This window comes from Nuphar pumila, chromosome 6 (assembly GCF_984573655.1).
Source record: "Nuphar pumila chromosome 6, dmNupPumi1.hap1.1, whole genome shotgun sequence".
Lineage (NCBI taxonomy): Eukaryota > Viridiplantae > Streptophyta > Magnoliopsida > Nymphaeales > Nymphaeaceae > Nuphar > Nuphar pumila.
Genome location: NC_143254.1, coordinates 77425343 through 77447173, shown reverse-complemented (window position 1 = coordinate 77447173; position 21831 = coordinate 77425343).

Genomic DNA, 21831 nt, shown 5'->3' with positions numbered 1-21831 from the left:
AATACCAGTTCGAGCGCTGGGTTTTGGTTCAGTATTGGTGATTACCTTTCCATTTTGAATCATTAGGAATCGTGATGGGACTGTTTGTTGAAATCCCAATATTGACCGGATTGTTGTCAATGCAGTTGAATGCAAATGAATATGAATTGATGCACATGAATGCACAAGTGCGTGAAATGAGGAATTTGTTTATCCTGGCTGCATACAGAACAAAATTTTAAAAATGCCCCAGTGTAACTGGGAAAGAAAGTTGGATCATTATTTGGAGGAAATAGGAAGGATTACAAGAGGAGAATAAATGTTTGAAGTATAAAACTTTTTCAAGTGTCGAGCATTAATAGGATCTGGCAATTCTACCCCATCGGCATTGATGAGCCGATATGAGTTGCAGAGTAATGTTTCTTTGATAACATAGGGACCTTCCCAATTTGGCGACCATTTGCCGCCTGGACGATGCTTGAGATAAGCTGTGGATCGAAGTACTAAATCATTGACTTTGAATCTTCTTTCGATGATAGACTTCGTATATTGCCTGGCTACTCTCTGGCGATAGGATTGGGCATGCTCTGCTGCTTTTAGCCTTCTCTTGTCGAGCAAGTCTAGCTGCACTAGTCGCTGCTGCTGGTATTGATCAAGAGGTAATTCTAGGAGCGATGCAAATTTTAAAGCGGGCTTTTGAACATGCAGCGGCAATACTACTTCTGTTCCATAGACCAATTCTGATGGTGTAGCATTCGTTGGTGTACGAATGGTGTAGCATTCGTTTGCATCGTGGATCTTCTCATGCCAGTCACGGCTTGTTTCCACAGTTTGCTCCAAGATACGAATTAAAATTTTATTGGTGGCCTCTGCCTGACCATTCCCTTGAGGATAGTAGGGAGCGGAAAAATGATGATAGATCTTGAACTTTGAGCAGAATGTCTTCATCTTTTCATTCTTGAAATGACTGCCATTATCTGACATGATGTCATGTGGGATGCCAAAACGACAAAGGATGTTCTTGTGAATGAAAGAGACCACGTGTCGTCCTTCTACGGTGCGAAGAGTGATAGCTTCTACCCACTTGGTGAAGTATTCTGTTGCGGCAAGGAAGTATTTGTGGACATTTGAAGCTAAAGGAGTGATGGGACCTACGACATCGAAGGCCCACATAGAAAACGGCCATGGAGAAACAACGGATTGCAAATAAGTTGTCGGAGCATGAATAGAAGGTTCGTGTATCTGGCATTGCACGCACTTCTTCACATAATGATAACAGTCTTGTTGCATAGTCTTCCAGTAGTACCCTGCTCTTATGATTTGCTTGACAAGGGTTTGGTAGCCGACGTGGCCACCATAAATGCCTTCGTGTGCTTCTCGCACGACTTCCTTGGCTTCGTCTTCATCTAAACATCTGGAATACTCTGAACTGAATCATCGACAATAGAGGACATTTGCCAGAATGAAGTATCGGGTAGACATACGCTGGATTGCTCGCTGCTCTTTCTTTGAGAGTTCTGGAGGGACTTCACCAGTTTCTATGAAAGTTTTGATATTGTAATACCAAGGCTTCTTCGTTTGCTCAGCTTGGTTTACAAGCTCTGTTGGAAGGAAAGCAGGTTGGTCAAGTCTGCCAATTTCAAAAGAGCGACAAGATTCTTCATTTTTGAATGCCATAATGGAGCCTAAACTGGCTAGGCTATCGGCCACTTGATTAAAATCTCTCTTGATATGGAAGAGCTGAAATTCTTCAAACTTGCTGACAAGAGCTGAAACAATTTTCTGATAGGAAAATAGTTTCTGATCTTTGACCTGTCATTCGGCTCGAACTTGATTGACAACGAGTAATGAGTCACCGTAAGCATGTACTCTCTTAACATTGAAATCTAGTAGGATTTTTAGACCTTGAATCAGGGCTTCATATTCAGCCATGTTGTGAGTGCATTGGAAATCTAACTTGAGGGAAAACGGAATCATCTCTTTCTCTGGAGTGATTAATAAATTTCCGATGCCTATTCCGACCATATTCTTGGAAACATCGAAAAACAAATTCCAGACTGGATATTGCTGGATATTGCAAATTTGCTCATCTGGGAAATCATCTTCGGCTTTCACCTCTTCCGCTAAAGGAAAATCCGCTATATGGTCTGCAATTGCTTGGCCTTTAATTGATTGTTGCGAGACATATTCTAAGTCATACTGCATCAGTAAGACTTGTCATTTTGCGACCCGTCCGCTTAGGAAAGGTTGCTCCAAGATGTATTTGAGAGGATTGAGTTTAGACAAGATTTTGACTTCAGATGCCAGCAGGTAGTGTCTTAGCTTCTGACACATCCACACTAGAGCTAGGCAGGTCTTCTCTATTTGATTGTATCTCTTTTCATAATCTATGAAAGTCTTACTCACGTAATAAATGGCATGCTCTATCAAGCTACCTTCTTTGTATTGCGCCAAGAATCCGCTGCATGAGACTTGATTGACTGAAATGTATAGCAAAAAAGGTTTTCCCAATTTTGGCGGCTTCAAGATGGGAGGATTGAGAAGATATTTTTTTATTCGATTGAACGATTGCTGACATTCTGGTCCCCATTCGAACTTCACTCCTTTTCTGAGCAAGTGGTTGAAAGGTTCGCATCTCATTGCCAAATTGGAAATAAATCGCAGGATTGATTGCATACGTCCCTGAAGGCTATGCAATTCTTTGAGATTTGTTGGGGGTGGCATATCAATGATAGCCTTTGCTTTGGCTGGGTCAATTTCAATTCCCTTTTTGCTGACCAGAAAACCCAACAGTTTGCCTGATTCGACTCCAAAAACACACTTTTGCGGGTTAAGCCTCAACTTATAAAGAATGAGTCGCTTAAAGACTTGATCAAGGGCTTTGAGGTGATCCTCTCCCTCTTTAGATTTCACGAGGATATCATCAACATACGCATCCATGATTTTGCGCATTTGATCGTGAAAGATAACGACCATTGCTCTTTGGTACGTTGCTCCGGCATTCTTGAGCCCAAAAGGCATAACGGTATAACAAAAAGTGCCCCAAAGCGTGGTGAAGGAAGTTTTAGATTGGTCGCGGGCGGCCAACTGAATCTGATTGTAGCCAGAATATCCGTCCATAAAAGAGAACATGGCATGTCCTGCCGTGCTGTCGACTAGAAGATCGATGCTTGGAAGTGGATAGTCATCCTTCGGAGTTGCCTTATTGAGGTCTCTGAAGTCTCTGCAGATCCTTACTTTACCACTTTTCTTTGGGACAGCGACGATATTGGCTAACCAATCCGGGTAGTCAATAGCTCGAATAAACCCTACTTTAAGCAAATCTTCAAGTCCTTCTTTGACTTGTTGTTCTATTCTAGGATCCATTTTTCTCAGCTTCTGCTTGACTGACTTAGCATCTAGCTTCAAGACAAGACGGTGTTCGACTAATTTTGGGTCTAAGCCTGACATATCTTCATATGTCCATGCGAACACTTCCTCATGTTGCTTGAGAAAATTTGTAAGCCTTTCTTTCTCTTCTGAACTCAAACTGGTTCCGATCTGGAGAATTTTGGGATTTTCCTCTGAACCGATATTGACACCTTCAGTCGGATCTTGTACTAGAGGAGATGGTTCATCCTGCTTCTGAACTGCGGCGAACTCTGGTAATTCTTGCAGAGACTAATCATATTCTGCATAATCATCTGATCGCTTTGCACTCTTGCCCCCTTCAGTGCTTGCTTTGACTCTGTGAATTGTTGTCGACTTCTGAAAGGCCTTGGGATAGAGAACGAGCTTCTTGATTGTCCGAGAAGTCATTCTGAAATTTTGGATAAGAAATTTGGTTCAGATAAATCGGCCTATCGTAAGACAAGCAATCATTTGAAGAGAACTATGCATAAAATGGTATTTAAAATTATAATGAAGAGATAGAAGGAAAGGAGACAGATGGCATCCCGATAGATAAAGAAACTTGAAATTTTATTGATTTTGAATTGATCAAAGACATTTGATAAAATGAGACAATTATTTTGGAAAGAATAGAAAGAAATAACAAATGGTCTTCAATGTGCCCCTTTGACAAAAACCGTCTTCTTTGGCGAGCTTCCGCTGGAGAACCTCAGTCCTGCTCTATGGGGACGATGCTTTTGGATCACTGGCTCAATGCGGCCATCTTCGTTTTTGCCGAGTCCCTTGAAGGGTTGATAACCATGTTTCAGGAGCAAATCAAATCCCTTTCTTGCCATCATGAATTGCGGGAACAACGGGTGATCTTTAATGGTACTGTAGTTGATTCGGCCTCCAACCTTGAAGAATTGAGGGGCCTCTCTATTGGGTCATGGCTACAGTGTGCGGAGATATTTCTGATGATGCCTGGAGTATTTCTCGATTTTCTCCGTGACTGATCTCTTCACTTTCCCTGATGCTGGGAATATCCGCATTGAATGAGGGCCGAGGAATCATTGGTTGTGGGAGCCTTTCTTCTGGGTCTTCTCCCAGTATTGTGGTAATCATTCCACCTTTGGACCATTTTACACATTGATGCAGGGTGGAAGGCACTGCATTTGCGTTATGAATCCACGTCCTTTCGAGCAGCAAGTTGTAGGTGGGTGGCACATTGACCACGTGGAAAAGGACGGAGTGCACAGAATAGTTGATGAATACCTCCAGAAATATCTTCCCTTTTGTCGTTTGACCATGGTTTTCAAATCCATGTATTGTGATGGGATCTGAAATGTATTCTTCATCTTTGATCCCTAATGCTTTTGCGGTCATCTTGGGACAAATATTGAGGCTACTGCCTCCATCGACCAACACATGCGGTACTGTCATTCCCCTGACTCGAACAACGATATACAAGGCATTATTATGAAATGAATGAGGCTTTGGAAGTTCCTCATCCGAGAAGGTGATCAGCGCATTGGTCATGGCAGAGTTCACAATCTGTGCCATGTCTTCAGGAGTGGTACTGGGCTTAACCTTGATTTTCCTGAGTAAATCATCCAGTACTCGCTGGTGCTTACTAGAATTCTTGGCCAAGTCAAAGATGGAGACATTGGATAGAGTGGTCAAAGGCTTCTGACTTGAATTTTCCGGCCTGGGTTTGATAATTTGCTTGAAGAAGTCAGGAGTTCCCTTTGACTTGGGGGCTGACTTTATAGGTGCTTCCGAAACTTTCATCTTGCCGACTGCCGAGATTAGATCCATCTTCTTGGAATCAGGAGTTGCTTGTCGTAGCACTGACACCTGATGCTGAACTTGTAGATCTTGTGCAGAACACGGCTTGATGTGTTCATGCGGCAGGAATGGCTGTGCGGACACTACTGCTGTGGTGTGCGAAGGGAAGGGGTGATTGAGAATGTCCATTTTCTCTTCTTCTTCTCCTTCCACTAGAAGATTTTTTTCAATGAGATCTTGTACAATGTTTTTGAGAACAAAGCAGTTCTCAGTGTTGTGTCCCACTGTCCTGTGGAACTTACAAAATTGATCCTTCCACTTCCCCATTGGCACAGGGGGATCAGCCAATCTGGGCAACTTGACCATCTCTTTTGACAACATATACTCGAGCACATCCTCGAGTGTTTGGTCTAAAGGAGTAAACTTTCTGTCATAGCTCCATCCTTCATGTTTAGTCTTCTCACGCAGTTTCGACCCTTGGTCCTGTTGAGGAGGCTTGTTGTATTGAGGAGCAGGCTTTGCTTTCTGATCTTCCTTGTTGTTTGAGTTGCCGGTGCCGTAGCAGTAATCTTTCTTCTGCCCTTTGAGCTGATTTCGGCCTTTGTTGCTGTTGTTGGCAGAATAAGTGAAGTGAGCTTTTTTCTTCTGCTCACCTTGGGAGTTGTTCTTGGAGAATGTGAAGCCTTCATAGACTCCATTTTCCATACTCAGTTCGAGTCATTCGGCTCGTTCAGTCAACTCGATGAAAGTTCTGGATGGTGCTATGGAGATCAGTCCTCTTAAAGGCTGCGAAAAGTTGTTGAGGATTAGGGACAGTGCATGCCTTTCCGAGATAGGGTCTCTCATTTTGTTGCAGGCCGATCTCCATCTATGAATGAAGTCCCGCGCCTTTTCATTCTCCTTTTGCCTTAAATTGCAGAGATGACTCAATGTAGGCAGCGCTTCTGTGTTGAACAAGAAGCGTTCAATAAACAGATTTACGACTTTATCGAACTCCTTGAGCTCGATTGGGTTGATATGCTCAGCATACCACTTAGCTGCAACTCCTTCCAAGCTGCAGGGGAAGCATAGAAATAGTGCTCGGTTGTCTCTCTTGAACCTCGAGCATTCAACAAAGAAAGTGGCGAGATGAGCTTTTGGGTCTCCAGAACCGTCGAACTTGATGAATTTTCGGGGAAGATTTTCCAGATCGTCATCCCCCTCTAGGCCGTCATAGAAGTCCTCACTGGTGAAGACTTTCTTGCCCTTGTCGCGGGCTTGTAGATCCTTGACAACTCGGGCCATTTCCTTGAACTGTGCTTGCAAGGGCTCTTCTGCATCTCGGCTTTTTGATCTGCGGCTTTTACTTTGGCCACGTTTCTGAAATGCTGGAGGCACTTCATATTCTTCATCCGTATCTTCAATGGAGTCTGATTCATCTGAGATTTCCTCTGACTGGATCTGCCTTTTGGAAGCCTTCTTACTCCTGTGACCATGGAACTTTTCTCTGAATGGATTCCTTTCTGAGCTGGTCCCGGGCTGCTCATTCATCATTTTTTGAAACATGGCATACATTTGAGGGTCTATGCCATCGTCTTCTTGTTGCTGCTCTTGACTCCTCTCGTATCGCGGGGAGCCCATCTCTTCTTCCGAAGCTGACGAGTATTGTGGTGTTGTTGTCTTTTTGCCTGATCTTGTTTGCACCATCAAATGTTGTAAATGCTCTCTGCAGGGCAAAGACCTGATTAGATTCTGAAGAAATTGGCTTTTGGAAGAAATATTTTCTGAAAATATGGTAGACAATTTGAAAAAGATATCCCATTACTAGGGACTGAGTCGTCGCAGATAATCACGACAATTGTGTTGCCATTCTTTTTGCAAGAGAAATAAACATCGAAAATGCGCCTTGTTACCTAGGAGAGGTCGTCAAACCATAATAGAAAGAGAGAGAATTTTATTGAAATTAGAAAAATATGATTTTATTGATCTTGACAAAGAGGGGGAGGACAAACAATTTTCCACCATTCATGATAGTCGGCAGACATTCTAGGACCAGGAAAGATTTTAAGGGAGACAAAAGAATCCCAGCTGTAGCGGGCAGAATGATATGCTACGGACCATTGTGCGGAGGTGAGATCGAACTCTGCCATAGCTCCTGATAATAGTCGGACTTCGACGTACTGCTGCCTCTGAGAGAACTGCCGAACACATGTCTCTGGTTGGTAATAAGTGCAAAAGAAAGGTCCCAGCAACTTGAACCGCTTGCCATAAGCGTATGTATATCTGGGAGGGGATAATTGCCTATCAAAATAGTCTCAAACTATGTCATCTTCTTGAATATTGTTGATCATGGTTCGGTACTGCGACACTGAGAGAAGTTCTTGACCATTGTATCTGAAAGAGCTTGCTCGAACTGAAACATGTTGGAAGAACCAGGACTGAAGTTCGTAGATGCAACCTTCGACTAAAATGGATTCTCCAAGTGAAAATCGAGTCAGACCACGTTACAGGAAGGCTAACGCTGCCATGGCTATGGAAAGACGGTTGGTCTGCCGACTTCCCCATCTTCTCATAAGCTGGATTATTCTGATATCCATATAGTTTTGTCCGTCTAGAAAGAGGGATAATCCTACAGTGCACAGAACCATTGCATTCTGAATCCTTTCTTTAGCTGTCCTGGATAGCGAACTGACTTCAACGAAGGTCCCGTACTGGCGGTACAACTCGAGCAGGTCAACATATTCATTTCCCTCCAACTGGATCAGGGGACAGGATCGACGGCCTGTCATACGAGCTAATGAATCTCGGGGGTCCAAACCCTTGACATTGATCAGGAATTGGTGTTCTAATGGATCGCCTGGTTGACCGGCTGGTTCTGGTAACCCCATGATTTCTGAAAATTCATCCATTAAAATGGTCATTTCTCCCCATGGGAACCAGAAGGTACACGTCTGAGGATTTCATCGCTCCGCCATTGCATGGATCAGGTTGCCGTTGATGGTCTGCTTTCCGACTGCTGATGCCAGTTCTAACCCGCACTCGCTCAAATGGTCCGGGAACATTCGGGAAAAGCTTTTTAGCAAGGAATAGTACCACCGGGGAATGAAAGTTCCGGTGCTAAGGGCTCGATGTTCAGGACGACCTTGTCGCACCTCGTAGGAGATGTGACCTTCAGGAAAGATAGGATCGACTTGACTGGATGTCATCGAACTGAAAACAGAGACAGACTCAGAATGAGACTTTGGAAAATGTGAGAAATTTTAAAAAAATTTGCAGGCAGGATAAAATGCAGCTGAAAATTCGAGATCCAGTAGAAAGGTGGAATGTAAAATCACCTGGAGTTTTGAAGGAAATTGGATATTTGAGAAAATCATCCAGGGTTTGAGAAAAAGACCTTGAGGAAAATAAGGATATTTTGAAAAAGGCCTAATGGGTTGGAAAACATTAGGAAATATAAAGAATTGAGAAAATCATACATACAATCACATCCTGCACAAACATTTATGCACATTCAGCACTCCCTAAAAGGCTGACTCTAGATGCATCATTTTGAAAATAGTTGTAGGACCCTAATCCTAACTCTAGGTTCAGATCATCTTTGTCCAATCCGGTTATGCCGATATACCCGCATTGAAATCCGAGGTACGTGGCATATAATCTCAACTCCGGTTCTAAGGTAAGGTTTTCCAACATCCTTGAGCGTCTATTGATATACTTCGGACTGTGGCCCGCGGTACGTGGTAGGGGGCGTTAACCCAAATAATTGGTCCAGTTGTGAGGCTCTGTCCCGAACTAGGGTTCTGGAAGAAAGCCCAGCAACGTGAAGACCGGGTAATGATAGGTAAAGGAGATTTTGAAAAATGGTCACATGCAAGAAATAGATGGCTCTAAAACCTAAAGAGATAGATTTTGAAAACTTTGAAGAAGCATACATTGTTTGCATTCAGATCCTAAATTGAGGAGAGTTGTATTTAGACCTAAGTCTATGTGAGCATGAAAATATCTCCTCAATCTGGTCCTACCAAACCATGCCTAGTCTATATGCAGTCAATGTCAGCTAGGTCAGAATCTAGGCTCCTAGGTTCGCATGATATCAGAAAGTAAAGAACTGACATTTTGAGAACATAATTTCAATAATTGAACTAAGTCAATCACAATTTAAGTCAGACAAGGACAGGTCCCATCACGGTCGCCAAACCTGTTATCGTCGCGAAAAATTTTCCCGTCTTCCCCTTCCTTGCGGAAGAGAAACAGGAAACGCTTTCGCGATTCAAACTTGACCGGATTTTGGAAATTGTTTTTGAAATACTCGCCTCCGTTTTGAAAATTACGGGAAAATCCATGGGATGGGGCTCGACCTGTCGGTACGAGGTTCGACCGTTCCTGCCGCCTTTAACAGGGGTAATCAAACCAAGGACCAAAATTGTGCTTGACTTAGTTAAATCATCGAAATTATGTTCTATCCTAAATGCACAAAGAATTCAGGCATGTGCTATGAGATTTTGGAAAATGCAGCTTGGGAAAACATGATGTATGCTTTGAAAATATTTGGAGTTAAAAAGAATCTCTCAGGAAAAAGATGAAAGTCAATTTCTCAGGAAACTCAGATGAAAAAGGGTTTTTGAAATCACGGGAAAGTTCATAAGGATGTAGGAAAGTCATGAATAATTGAAAATCCTGGGAAAATAGAAGTGATTCTTGAGAAAAAGGTGAACATTTGAAAAGGGAAACACTTCTCAGGAAAACTCGGAAAATGATGGAAAATTTATAGGAAAACTCATTGGAGAAGAAAAACTGAACTTGGGAAATTGAAATCCTGGGAATCTTAGCCTTAAAACCCTTGAAATACTTGGAAATTGATCTTTGATTCTTGAGAAAGATTGGAAAACTCTTTTTGAAAATCTTAAGAAAATAACATTTTCCAGGGAAAACTATGAGAAAATTGACTTGGGAAAACTGATTTTGAAAACTCCTTAGAGTTTCTTGAGAAATCGATTTCTTGAGAATGAAGCTTTCTTGAGAAAATCATGAAAAACCAATGATTTCATGATGCAAATGATATGAGTGAATGAATGCATGTTGAAAGATTTTCTAAGAGATTTGTTGGAAAATGTGCATTAAGTCAAAATAAATCCTTCACATATCCTGACTGTGGCCATGAATATGTTTAGAGTTTAATTGATTTAATGCACAATACTTTGAAAATATTAGAAATATGATGTGCATTTTAAGATAGCCTAAGAGTGTAGGCTCAATGTGACTAGTAGAAAGATGATGGATCTGGGTCTCGTCCATATTCCGACTAGGGCCGTAAATATGGATTCCACCGAGTTCATCAACTCCCTAAGAGTTGGTGCACGTGCCATTCGTGAACATTCATAGTGCTTTTGAAATAAAATGCATGAATCACATAAACAGGATATTGCATGAATTCAAACTATATGATATGCATCCTAGTCTAAGCAGAAAATTAAATCTCTTATTCCAAAATTTATATTATTACATCACTAAATAAATGAAATAAATGGAAATTGCAGACTTCAGCTCCTTCATTTGAATGTCTCTGCCAAACTTGAAATAGGGTTAGCTCAAATATGTGGGTTTTTCCAAGATTTTCCAATAATATTCTGAAATTATTGGATTTAATTGGATATAAACCCTATTTTCATGCTTCCTTGATGTTTGAAATGATGAAAATGCAAGAAATTCAGTAGAAAATAGTTTGAAATTCGGAATGGTGGTCAAAATGACCAAAATACCCCTAAATATAAAGTTATACCTTTAAAACCAGGTTTTTTTGAAGGAAAATTTGGTAAAATTGAGATTTTGAAATTCAAATTTAATCAAATGATGATGAAATGCAGTATGGGGCATGATGACATGCTGCTAAACACATTAGGACTGTAAAATCATAATTTGATATTTTGCAATTTATCCAAAATAACGAATTTCGCTTGTTTTTCGCTTGGATCCGGGTCCCGCGGGGCCCTGTTTTGATATTATGGCTAAATCAAGCCTCAAATGAATTCCAAAGTGCACCAAATTCGGTATGAAGCATTTACATACTCTGATAAACAGACTAGAATGCTAAAAATCATGAAATGATATGATTTAAATACTAAAATTTAAAGAAAGTCCTAAAAAAGATGGATTTCGCCTATGGACCCGAACCAAATGCAATGCTTAATATAATAATGCAAGATTTACACCATGAAAACTTCTGATATTTTGCAGACTGCTAAAGGACCCGAAATAGAACATTTTTGGTTTTTACAGCCTCAGGATTTGAGACATGGTGAGTTCGGTAACATGGATTTGGTTCTGACGGAGGTAAAAATCAATCTAATCTAATATAAAATGCTAACAAAATAGAAAATAGTCATGGAAATTTCTGATATTTAACAGAGCTACTCAGACACCAACATAAACAACTTTCATGTTCATGAATTTGGCATTTGGTCAACAGAAACACAGATAAAAATATAACTTTTCACGCCTAAAATAACAGAGCAGACAAATATGTCCAAACAGGTGACTGTCTAGAAAAATCCAAAACAGATATCACAACTATTCTAAAAATTACAGGCTTTCAGATGAAAACAAAGGACATCTCGGACATAACATTCTCTTTTTACAAATTTGGATTTGGATCAATACCCAAAGAGAACCCATCGACCTAAGTCGATCCAAAGTCTTAGAGGCCCAAATCAGGCTCTGACACGTGTCCCTCACTCTCGGATTTTTGTCAGACATAAAAAAAATTAGACAAATCTAATAAAATCAGGTTACAAACTAGACATCCTTCCGAGTTCATAACATATTTTGTATTGAAAATCGGATCTCTCATGAGGAAGATCTCGATTTTACAAGTCGGAAAAGAGTTTTTAAAACGCATCCCGGGTAACAAAACCCGACTTGCCATTTTGAATGTTTACCACAGTAAACAAATTCAAATGCTTACGAATTTTTGGCACATTTCTATGGACATCTAAGGGCGCATTCCATGATTTTTTTGGAATTTTTAATAAAAAATAAATGCATGAAATGATGTGTGTACTGACTGACAAAAACAGAGAGTTACTGAAACTAAGCAGAATTGAAATAAATGTTAAATTAATCCTAATTAATTCATGAAACATGCTAAATTAACGAAATAAAATGCAAATTAAATCTAGCTAAATGCATGAATGCTAAAAATCATCAAGGAAGCATAATCATGTAGTTTTATATATGTCGTTTTATGAGAATAGCTCAATCCATCTCTCGGATGAGCTCTTTCTTCAAACAACTACTGAATCAAATCATGATATGAAATCAAGAGGAAAAGAGGTGCACCTTGCTTCGTTACGCAGCTTTGAAACTCTTGAAAGGTACTGCTACCAAGGGTTTTGTTCATCCTACGATCCGGGCTTCGGATGATTCACCAAAATCGACCTATGCTTGAATCGAATTGGCCACTGCACGAACTTCACTGCACCTTCTCCAATGAGCCAAAGGGGGCGTGAATTCCAAAGTTCAAAATTTGTGTTCTGAAAAACAGCTAGGTTGAATTTCAAAGTCCAGAATGAAGCTCTCAAAAAAATAGTCTCCCTAGGCTGGGCGTGAGCCCTTGTTTTTATAGAATTTTTCTGAAAAATTTGAATTTCAAACAGGATCAATCTGAGCCCTCCATGTGGCGCCATCTCAGGGGTGCTATTTTGATTTTTTGAGAAAATAAAATGGGAAAATTTGTGGATGAGACACCTCAGCAGAATTTGAAAATTTTCAAAATTGGGTTTGCTTGATTTTCTCTGCAGGAAGCTCCCAGATTTCGCCACCTCAGAGGGTGCTCTCTTGGAGTTTGAAATTCAAAATTGCCTTTTGTAGGGAGCCCTCAGGTGGCGCCACCTCATGGTGGGCTACTTTTATTTTAAATAAAATAAAAATAAAAATTGAAGCCAAGTGGGACTCTGGATTGGCGCCACCTCAAAAGGAGGTTTGAGGTGTAAAGCTGGAAACAGTAGGAGCATGCCATGTGGCGCCACCTCTGGAAGCTCTTGACACATGTCATAAGGACAGGAGTGGAAGAAGCAGACTGTGCCACCTCAGAGGAATTCAAATTCTACTTTTTCTGCAGGAAAGGAGAGGCTGACATGTGGCGCCACCTCAGGGTGGTTCCACACTGCCATGTGGCAGGAGAACAAGAATGGAAGAAGCAGAATGCGCCACCTCAGAGGGGGGGGTTTCTACTTTTTCTGATGCAGGGAGGTCTGGACATGTGGCAGACAAGTGTCAGCTGTCTGGAGGGGTTTTCTCAAATGGCGCCACCTCATAGAGAGATTTGAATTTCAAATGGGGGTTGGCTCTAGAGGAATGGAGGATGGACATGTGGCAGTTCCTCAGAGTGGCTCCTACAATGCCATGTGGCAAGAGGGAGGAAAAGCAAGGAACATGTGGCGCCCTCATATTCAAAGTAGAAAAAGGTAGAACTCCAGGATTTTCGCCACCTAGCTCTTGTCTGAAAATTTTTGAATGGTTGCTTTTTTGAAGGAAGCCAAGAGTGACATGTGTCTTCTACTTTTTCTGAAGGAAGCTAGACATGACATGTGTCCTCTACTTTTTGTGAAGGAAGCTGAAGATGACATGTGTCATCTGCCTTTTCTGAAAAGAAGCAGAGAATGACACATGGCAGAGGGAAAAGAAGGAGGTCCAAGCCATGTGGCGCCATCTCAGACAAAATGGAAAAGGTGAAGTTCAGGATTTGCGCCACCTCTGGAGAGATTTGAATATTTGAATTCCAGTTTTTCTGAAGAGAGCAGGAAATGACACATGGCATCTACTTTTTCTGAGAAGAGCAGAGAGTGACACATGGCATCTACTTTTTCTGAGAAGAGCAGAGAGTGACACATGGCATTTGCTTTTTCTGAGGAAATGAGAGATTGACATGTGTCTTCTGCAGGAGACACGCTTCAAATGGCGCCACCTCAGAGGAGACAAGCCTACCTTTTTCTGGAGGAAGCTAGGAGTGACACATGTCTTCTACTTTTCTGAGAAATGTAGGAAGAGACATGTGTCAGTCTACTTTTTCTGAAAGAGGGAGAGGTTGACACGTGTCCTCTGCAGGAGACACTCTTCAAATGGTGCCACCTTAGAGGAGACAAGTTTTGCTTTTTCTGTATAGGACAACACATGACACTTGGCATCTTAGGATGATCTTTGGAATGACACATGGCGCAGGGTGAAGATGGTGGATGCTGACATGTGGCGGCTTCTTAAGGTAGCCCCACACTGACACTTGGCAGATAAATGGGAGGAGAGAGAAAAGACAAGTGGCGCCAATCCAGGGGACAAGGCTCCTATATTTTTGGGTTTTTCAAAATTCAGATTTTTCAAAAGAAAATCCTATGTGACACCACCTCAGTGTGGGTCCCACCTTGCTTCTTTATTGAACTAAAGACAAGATAGTAAATCCTTTTCTTTTTTTTTGGAATTTTCATAAAATCTAGACTAATTGGCAAAACAGAAATTTTCAAAAGAGATGGCCCCCGTAGGGTGATTTTGTAAAAGGAAGATATTGAAATTGTTGACAAAAAGGCAAAATCTGAATTGAAGTGGCTGAAATCCATATTAAAAACTATCCAGATCATTTTCCTGAGGAAATATTTTGAAATTCAGAGTCCTGGGGGTAAAATGGGAAGAATTGATCATTTTGAAGACCCCGGGTTTTGAAATTGATTTTAAAAATAGTTGAAATTCTAATCTGGATTGAAAATTTTGAAATCAAGAGTTCTGGACCTCGAAATGACATGCTGTGCAGTACAGTGATATGAGATGCTCATGCAATGATATGCGATGCCATGTCTTATGAAATATAATCCTGAACCGGGCTTTGGGGATTCCCGTCTCCTGTCAGGAGTAGAATTTTGAACATCTGAGCTAAAAATAGAGAAATTTTGAGAGTTGCAGGTGAAATTCAGACTTTTGCAAGGTCCGGGCTCAGAAAATGACCATTTTGCCCTCTGGCGATTTCAGAGGCTGGATGATGATGTTGGGTGGAGAGGTGAATGAAAATTTAGGGTGTTTACAATCACCTTCCTCATCTTTCGCTTTGTCGAAAGATTTGCCCTCTCTTTTGTTAAAAGGATCGCCTTTTTCATCTTTCGCTTTGTCGAAAGATTCGCCTTCTCCTTGGTAAAAGGATCACTTTCTTCATCTTTCACTTTGTCGAAAGATTCGCCTTCTCCTTTGACAAAAGGATCGCCTTCCTCATCTTTCGCTTTGTCAAAAGATTCACCTTCTCCTTGCTAAAAGGACCGTTTTCTTTGTCTTTCGCTTTGTCGAAAGATTCACCTTCTCCTCGCTAAAAAGATCACCTTCTTCATCTTTTACTTTGTCGAAAGATTCACCTTCTCCTTTGCCAAAAAGATCGCCTTCCTTATCTTTCGCTTTGTCGAGAGATTCGCCTTTTCCTTGCTAAAAAGATCACCTTCTTCATCTTTCACTTTGTCGGAAGATTCACCTTCTCCTTGCTAAAAGGATCGCCTTCTTTGTCTTTTGCTTTGTCGAAAGATTCGCCTTCTCCTTGCTAAAAGGTTTGCCTTCTTCATCTTTCGCTTTGTCGAAAGATTCGACATCCTCATCTTTCGCTTTGTCGGAAGATTCGCCTTCTCCTTGCTAAAAGGATCGCCCTCTTCGTCTTTCGCTTTGTCGAAAGATTTGCCTTCTCCTTACTAAAAGGATCGCCTTCTTCATTTTTCGCTTTATCAGAAGATTCGCCTTCTCCTTTGACAAAAGGACCGTCTTCCGAATCTTTCGCTTTGTCGGAAGATTCGCCTTCTCCTTGCTAAAAGGATTGTCTTCTTCCTCTTTCGCTTTGTTGAAAGATTCGCCTTCTCCTTGCTAAGATGATCGCCTTCTTCATCTTTCGCTTTGTCGAAAGATTCAACTTCTCCTTTGCCAAAAGGATCACCTTCCTCATCTTTCGCATTGTCGAAAGATTTTCCTTCTCTTTTGTCAAAAGGATCGCCTTCCTCATCTTTCGCTTTGTCGGAAGATTCGTCTTCTCCTTGGTAAAAGGATCACTTTCTTCATCTTTCACTTTGTCGAAAGATTCGCCTAATCCTTTGACAAAAGGATCGCCTTCCTCATCTTTCGCTTTGTCGAAAGATTAACCTTCTCCTTGCTAAAAGGACCGCTTTCTTTGTCTTTCGCTTTGTCGAAAGATTCACCTTCTCCTCGCTAAAAAGATCACCTTCTTATCTTTTACTTTGTCGAAAGATTCACCTTCTCCTTTGCCAAAAAGATCGCCTTCCTTATCTTTCGCTTTGTCGAGAGATTCGCCTTTTCCTTGCTAAAAAGATCACCTTCTTCATCTTTCACTTTGTCGGAAGATTCACCTTCTCCTTGCTAAAAGGATCGTCTTCTTTGTCTTTTGCTTTGTCGAAAGATTCGCCTTCTCCTTGCTAAAAGGTTTGCCTTCTTCATCTTTCGCTTTGTCGAAAGATTCGCCATCCTCATCTTTCGCTTTGTCGGAAGATTCGCCTTCTCCTTGCTAAAAGGATCGCCTTCTTCATTTTTCGCTTTATCAGAAGATTCGCCTTCTCCTTTGACAAAAGGACCGTCTTCTGAATCTTTCGCTTTGTCGGAAGATTCGCCTTCTCCTTGCTAAAAGGATTGTCTTCTTCCTCTTTCGCTTTGTTGAAAGATTCGCCTTCTCCTTGCTAAGATGATCGCCTTCTTCATCTTTCGCTTTGTCGAAAGATTCAACTTCTCCTTTGCCAAAAGGATCACCTTCCTCATCTTTCGCATTGTCGAAAGATTTTCCTTCTCTTTTGTCAAAAGGATCGCCTTCCTCATCTTTCGCTTTGTCGGAAGATTCATCTTCTCCTTGGTAAAAGGATCACTTTCTTCATCTTTCACTTTGTCGAAAGATTCGCCTTCTCCTTTGACAAAAGGATCGCCTTCCTCATCTTTCGCTTTGTCGAAAGATTAACCTTCTCCTTGCTAAAAGGACCGCTTTCTTTGTCTTTCGCTTTGTCGAAAGATTCACCTTCTCCTCGCTAAAAAGATCACCTTCTTCATCTTTTACTTTGTCGAAAGATTCACCTTCTCCTTTGCCAAAAAGATCGCCTTCCTCATCTTTCGCTTTGTCGAGAGATTCGTCTTTTCCTTGCTAAAAAGATCACCTTCTTCATCTTTCACTTTGTCGGAAGATTCACCTTCTCCTTGCTAAAAGGATCGCCTTCTTTGTCTTTTGCTTTGTCGAAAGATTCGCCTTCTCCTTGTTAAAAGGTTTGCCTTCTTCATCTTTCGCTTTGTCGAAAGATTCGCCATCCTCATCTTTCGCTTTGTCGGAAGATTCGCCTTCTCCTTGCTAAAAGGATCGCCCTCTTCGTCTTTCGCTTTGTCGAAAGATTTGCCTTCTCCTTACTAAAAGGATCGCCTTCTTCATTTTTCGCTTTATCAGAAGATTCGCCTTCTCCTTTGACAAAAGGACCGTCTTCCGAATCTTTCGCTTTGTCGGAAGATTCGCCTTCTCCTTGCTAAAAGGATTGTCTTCTTCCTCTTTCGCTTTGTTGAAAGATTCGCCTTCTCCTTGCTAAGATGATCGCCTTCTTCATCTTTCGCTTTGTCGAAAGATTCAACTTCTCCTTTGCCAAAAGGATCACCTTCCTCATCTTTCGCATTGTCGAAAGATTTTCCTTCTCTTTTGTCAAAAGGATCGCCTTCCTCATCTTTCGCTTTTTCGGAAGATTCGTCTTCTCCTTGGTAAAAGGATCACTTTCTTCATCTTTCACTTTGTCGAAAGATTCACCTTCTCCTTACTAAAAAGATCACATTTTTCATCTTTCGGTTTGTCGAAAGATTCGCCTTCTTCTTTGTCAAAAGGATTGCCTTCCTCATCTTTCACTTTGTGGGAAGATTCACCTTCTTCGTGCTAAAAGGATTGCTTTCTTCGTATTTCACTTTGTCGAAAGATTCGCCTTCTCCTTGCTAAAAGGATCACCTTCTTCATCTTTCGCTTTGTTGAAAGATTCGCCTTCTCCTTTGCCAAATGGATTGCCTTCCTCATCTTTCGCTTTGTCGGAAGATTCAGCTTCTCCTTGCTAAAAGGATCGCCTTCCTCATCTTTCGCTTTGTCGAGAGATTCTCCTTCTCCTTGCTAAAAGGGATCGCCTTCCTTATCTTTCGTTTTGTCGAAGGATTCACCTTCTCCTTGATAAAATGATCGCCTTCTTCATCTTTTGCTTTGTCAAAAGATTCACGTTCTCCTTACTAAAAGGATCACCTTCTTCATCTTTTGCTTTGTCGAAAGATTTCCCTTCTCCTCGCTAAAAGGATCGCCTTCTTCATCTTTCGCTTTGTCAAAAGATTCACCTTCTCCTTGCTAAAAGGATCTCCATCTTCATCTTTCGCTTTGTCAAAAGATTCACCTTCTCCTTGCTAAAAGGATCTCCCTCTTCATCTTTCGCTTTGTCGAAAGATTCACTTTCTCCTTGCTAAAAGGGTCGCCTTACTCATCTTTCGCTTTGTCGAAAAGATTACCTTGCTCTTGTTGAAAGGATCGCTTTATTCAACTTTCACACCGTCGAAAGATTTGCCTCCTGTTACCTTATTCATCTTTTATGCTGTCGAAAGAATTGTCGCACATCTCCTTATTTTTCATCTCTCACATTTCCAAAAGAGTTGCCTCGTTCAGGCGAGGTATCTCTCTTAGTCCCATCACGGTTTCTTCATCCGAGGATTTTGTACGGTACTTCCTGCTCAGGATAAGGGTTAAACCTGAACCTTCTGCGAAAGGTCATCTATTTCAAAAGCTAATTTAGTCTCAGTAATGAGGCGCCCAAGATCATCCCTTTTTCAAAGCTTTAGGGAACCCCATTTTCATGTTTTCGTAAAAAACCCGTTTGGATTTGTTCGTCAAAAACTCCGAAGTTCCCATCATGGTTTCTTCATTCAAGGATTTTGTATGACCATCCCCTTCAGGTTAAGGGTTAAGCTTGAACCTCGCTCCTCAAGGTATTGTCCCTTTCAGGTTAATGGTTAAGCCTGAACCTCGTTTTTCTACAAGGTATCATCCATTCAGGTTTGGGTAAAACCTGAGCCATGTTTCGACGAGGTTCCTTGTTTTGACGGGGTGTTTTCTTCCAGTCCCATCAGGGTTCTTCTCATTGAGGAATCCATGCTTTGTATATCCATCCAGGATAAGATTCTACTAAAGCTTCATCTCACGAGGCATTTTTGTCAAAATGTCCCATCAAGGTCTTCATGTATCCCTTTCCCATTCAGGTACGGGTAGAACCTGAAATTCATCTTGATACATCTCCGTCCCATCCAGGTTAAGGGCTAAACCTGAGTAATTCCAAAAGTTGATCTTGTCTCACCCATGAGACTTGATCAAAATTTTTATTTCTCACCATTCTGGGATCTTCGCCCAAAGTCCCATCACGATTTCCTCATTTCTGTTATTTAGTCATATCAGTTTTGAGGATTTTGTCTCCCTAGAACCATTCAGGATAAGGTGTTAAGCTTGAGAAATCATGTCTTTCTAAATAAATTCTTCCACACCCAGTTCAGATCTGCTGACTGGGGCATTTTTCAAAATTTGGAGTATTTTCTTTGCCACTAAGCTCGGCTTTCAACCGACTTAGTAGCAAAGAGGGGCATCTGTGAACACTCCAAATTTTTCAAAAATCTGTAAATATTCTCTTTTTGCCCCTAGCCCCTTTTTTTGAGTAAATTGAGTCAATTTTAATCAAAATTCCAGTTATTTCTCAGATTTACTGTAATCAAATCTATTTTCTATATCTGACTCAATTTCAGATCCGGATCCACTGTTAAAATCCAAATCTGAGCCTCGTTATCCAAATTTTAGTCAAAATTTACAAAAATGCCAAAATAATTTTTAAAAGGCTCAGACAGTCCATCCGGTGTCCATTTTGATCCATTGTTCTATACTCTTTAATTTGAGATCCAAAAACTCAAATATTTTCTCAAAATCTGGATCTAAACCCATTTTCTGAAGAAATTTCCAAAGATCGAACCCGAATTCTCAAAAAACCCCTCTCTTGTAAATATTTCTCAAAAATCCAAAAAATAGTTTTAAATCTCTTAGTTTTAAAGTTTTTTTATGTCAAAAATACAAAAAAAAACAGAAAATGCAAAGAAAATACAAAAAAATAGCTCTTAAACCTCCTTTTGAAAACATCTTTTAGTTAAAACCACTTTTTGAGAAAACTTTTGAAAAGGACCGCTTTTTTTAAAACCTTTAAAAATGAAGACTCGTTCTTTGTTAAAAGGTTTTTTTTAACAAACTTTCTGTTACGAAGGCTCTATGTCCCTCGAGCTCTCTCGACCTTTCTCGATCCTTCTCTAAGGGTCTACATAAACAAGCACCGCCTTCACCGAAGGGCATCGCGTTTCACCCCCGCCTAGCCTCTTCTCTTTCACAATTCGTTCTCATCCCTCGACTTGCTCTTCTCGACTCCTCTTCTCCTCCAGATCTGGTCCCCGTTACCTTCTCATTTCCCCTTTTCCCTTTTTCGTTGATCATCTCTGTCTCCAATCGGCTCCAGTCTTCTCTCGCTTCAATCTTGTAAAACCACGGTAAGTATTCCCCTTTCCTCCTTTTTTTCCAATTTTTCTTGCGTTTTTCTTATTTTGGTCCCGTTGAAGCACCACGGTAGTATTGGTTTGCCTATAGCAAACCATGCCTCTGTGCGATATTAACGGAACGACCAGTTCCAACAGTTACTTCATGTTTTACCATTTACTTTTGTTGATGTAAGTGTAAATCTCTGTATAGGAAGTTTAGATCTGATGCTCCTTTTGTGATACATTACTGGCCGCATCCGATCCTCCCTGAATGTCATAAAATTTTGGAAAGGGTTCATGAGGATATCACCCCTTTTACATGGTTGATGTGAGAATTTTGGTGGTTTTGTGGTGGAAATAACAATCAATGGCAGATTGTTGCATATTTTGTAGTAAGACCAGATTTCAATTGTTTTATCCTAAATCACCCTGCCATCAGTTTTGATCCATCGATGAAATCGCTCGATGATAAACTTTTTTGTTATAATGCTTGTATATCAATCAATGTTTAATGTCGGAATCTATTCTTGCACTTCACGTTTTCAAGAGCACAGGCATTGATTTCCTCTTTTCTGTTCATGTTCGCACAATAGTTTGGTTTACCGCATCATTAATCTACCATGTGTTTGATCTAATTATGCATTTCAAGTAATCAACATCATTTAATCCATATGTTCATCATGCATTTTCCCTGCATATTCATCCCATTGCGTTTCATCTTGGTCATTCGTCAGTTCATAAGTTGTCTTGATTACCGCATCTATTCCTTATATATTATTCTCATCGCATTTATGGGTTTACATCCTGCAATAGGTGTCGACCCCTTGGTAGGATCTCGACTCCCCTTAGCTTCTGTTTTCCTCCCCCCTTTTTCTCTCTCTCTCTCCCTCTTATCCATCTACATTTGCTTCTTCTCTTCTCTGGTTCAGTGTTTTTTTTTTGTGAATTACGATCTAGTCAGTTGAAGTCTGAAAGAGTTATCAGAAGGGTGAAGTTGTTCTATAGCTAAAACCATAAATTTTATGTAATGCCCTGCTTTGGACTTGTTGGGCTTCTCAATTTGGTTTAGAAAGACAACTAGTTAATTTGTTGGTTGGTTTTTTTGTGTGCAACATAAGGAGATTACATATTTTCTTCAAATGG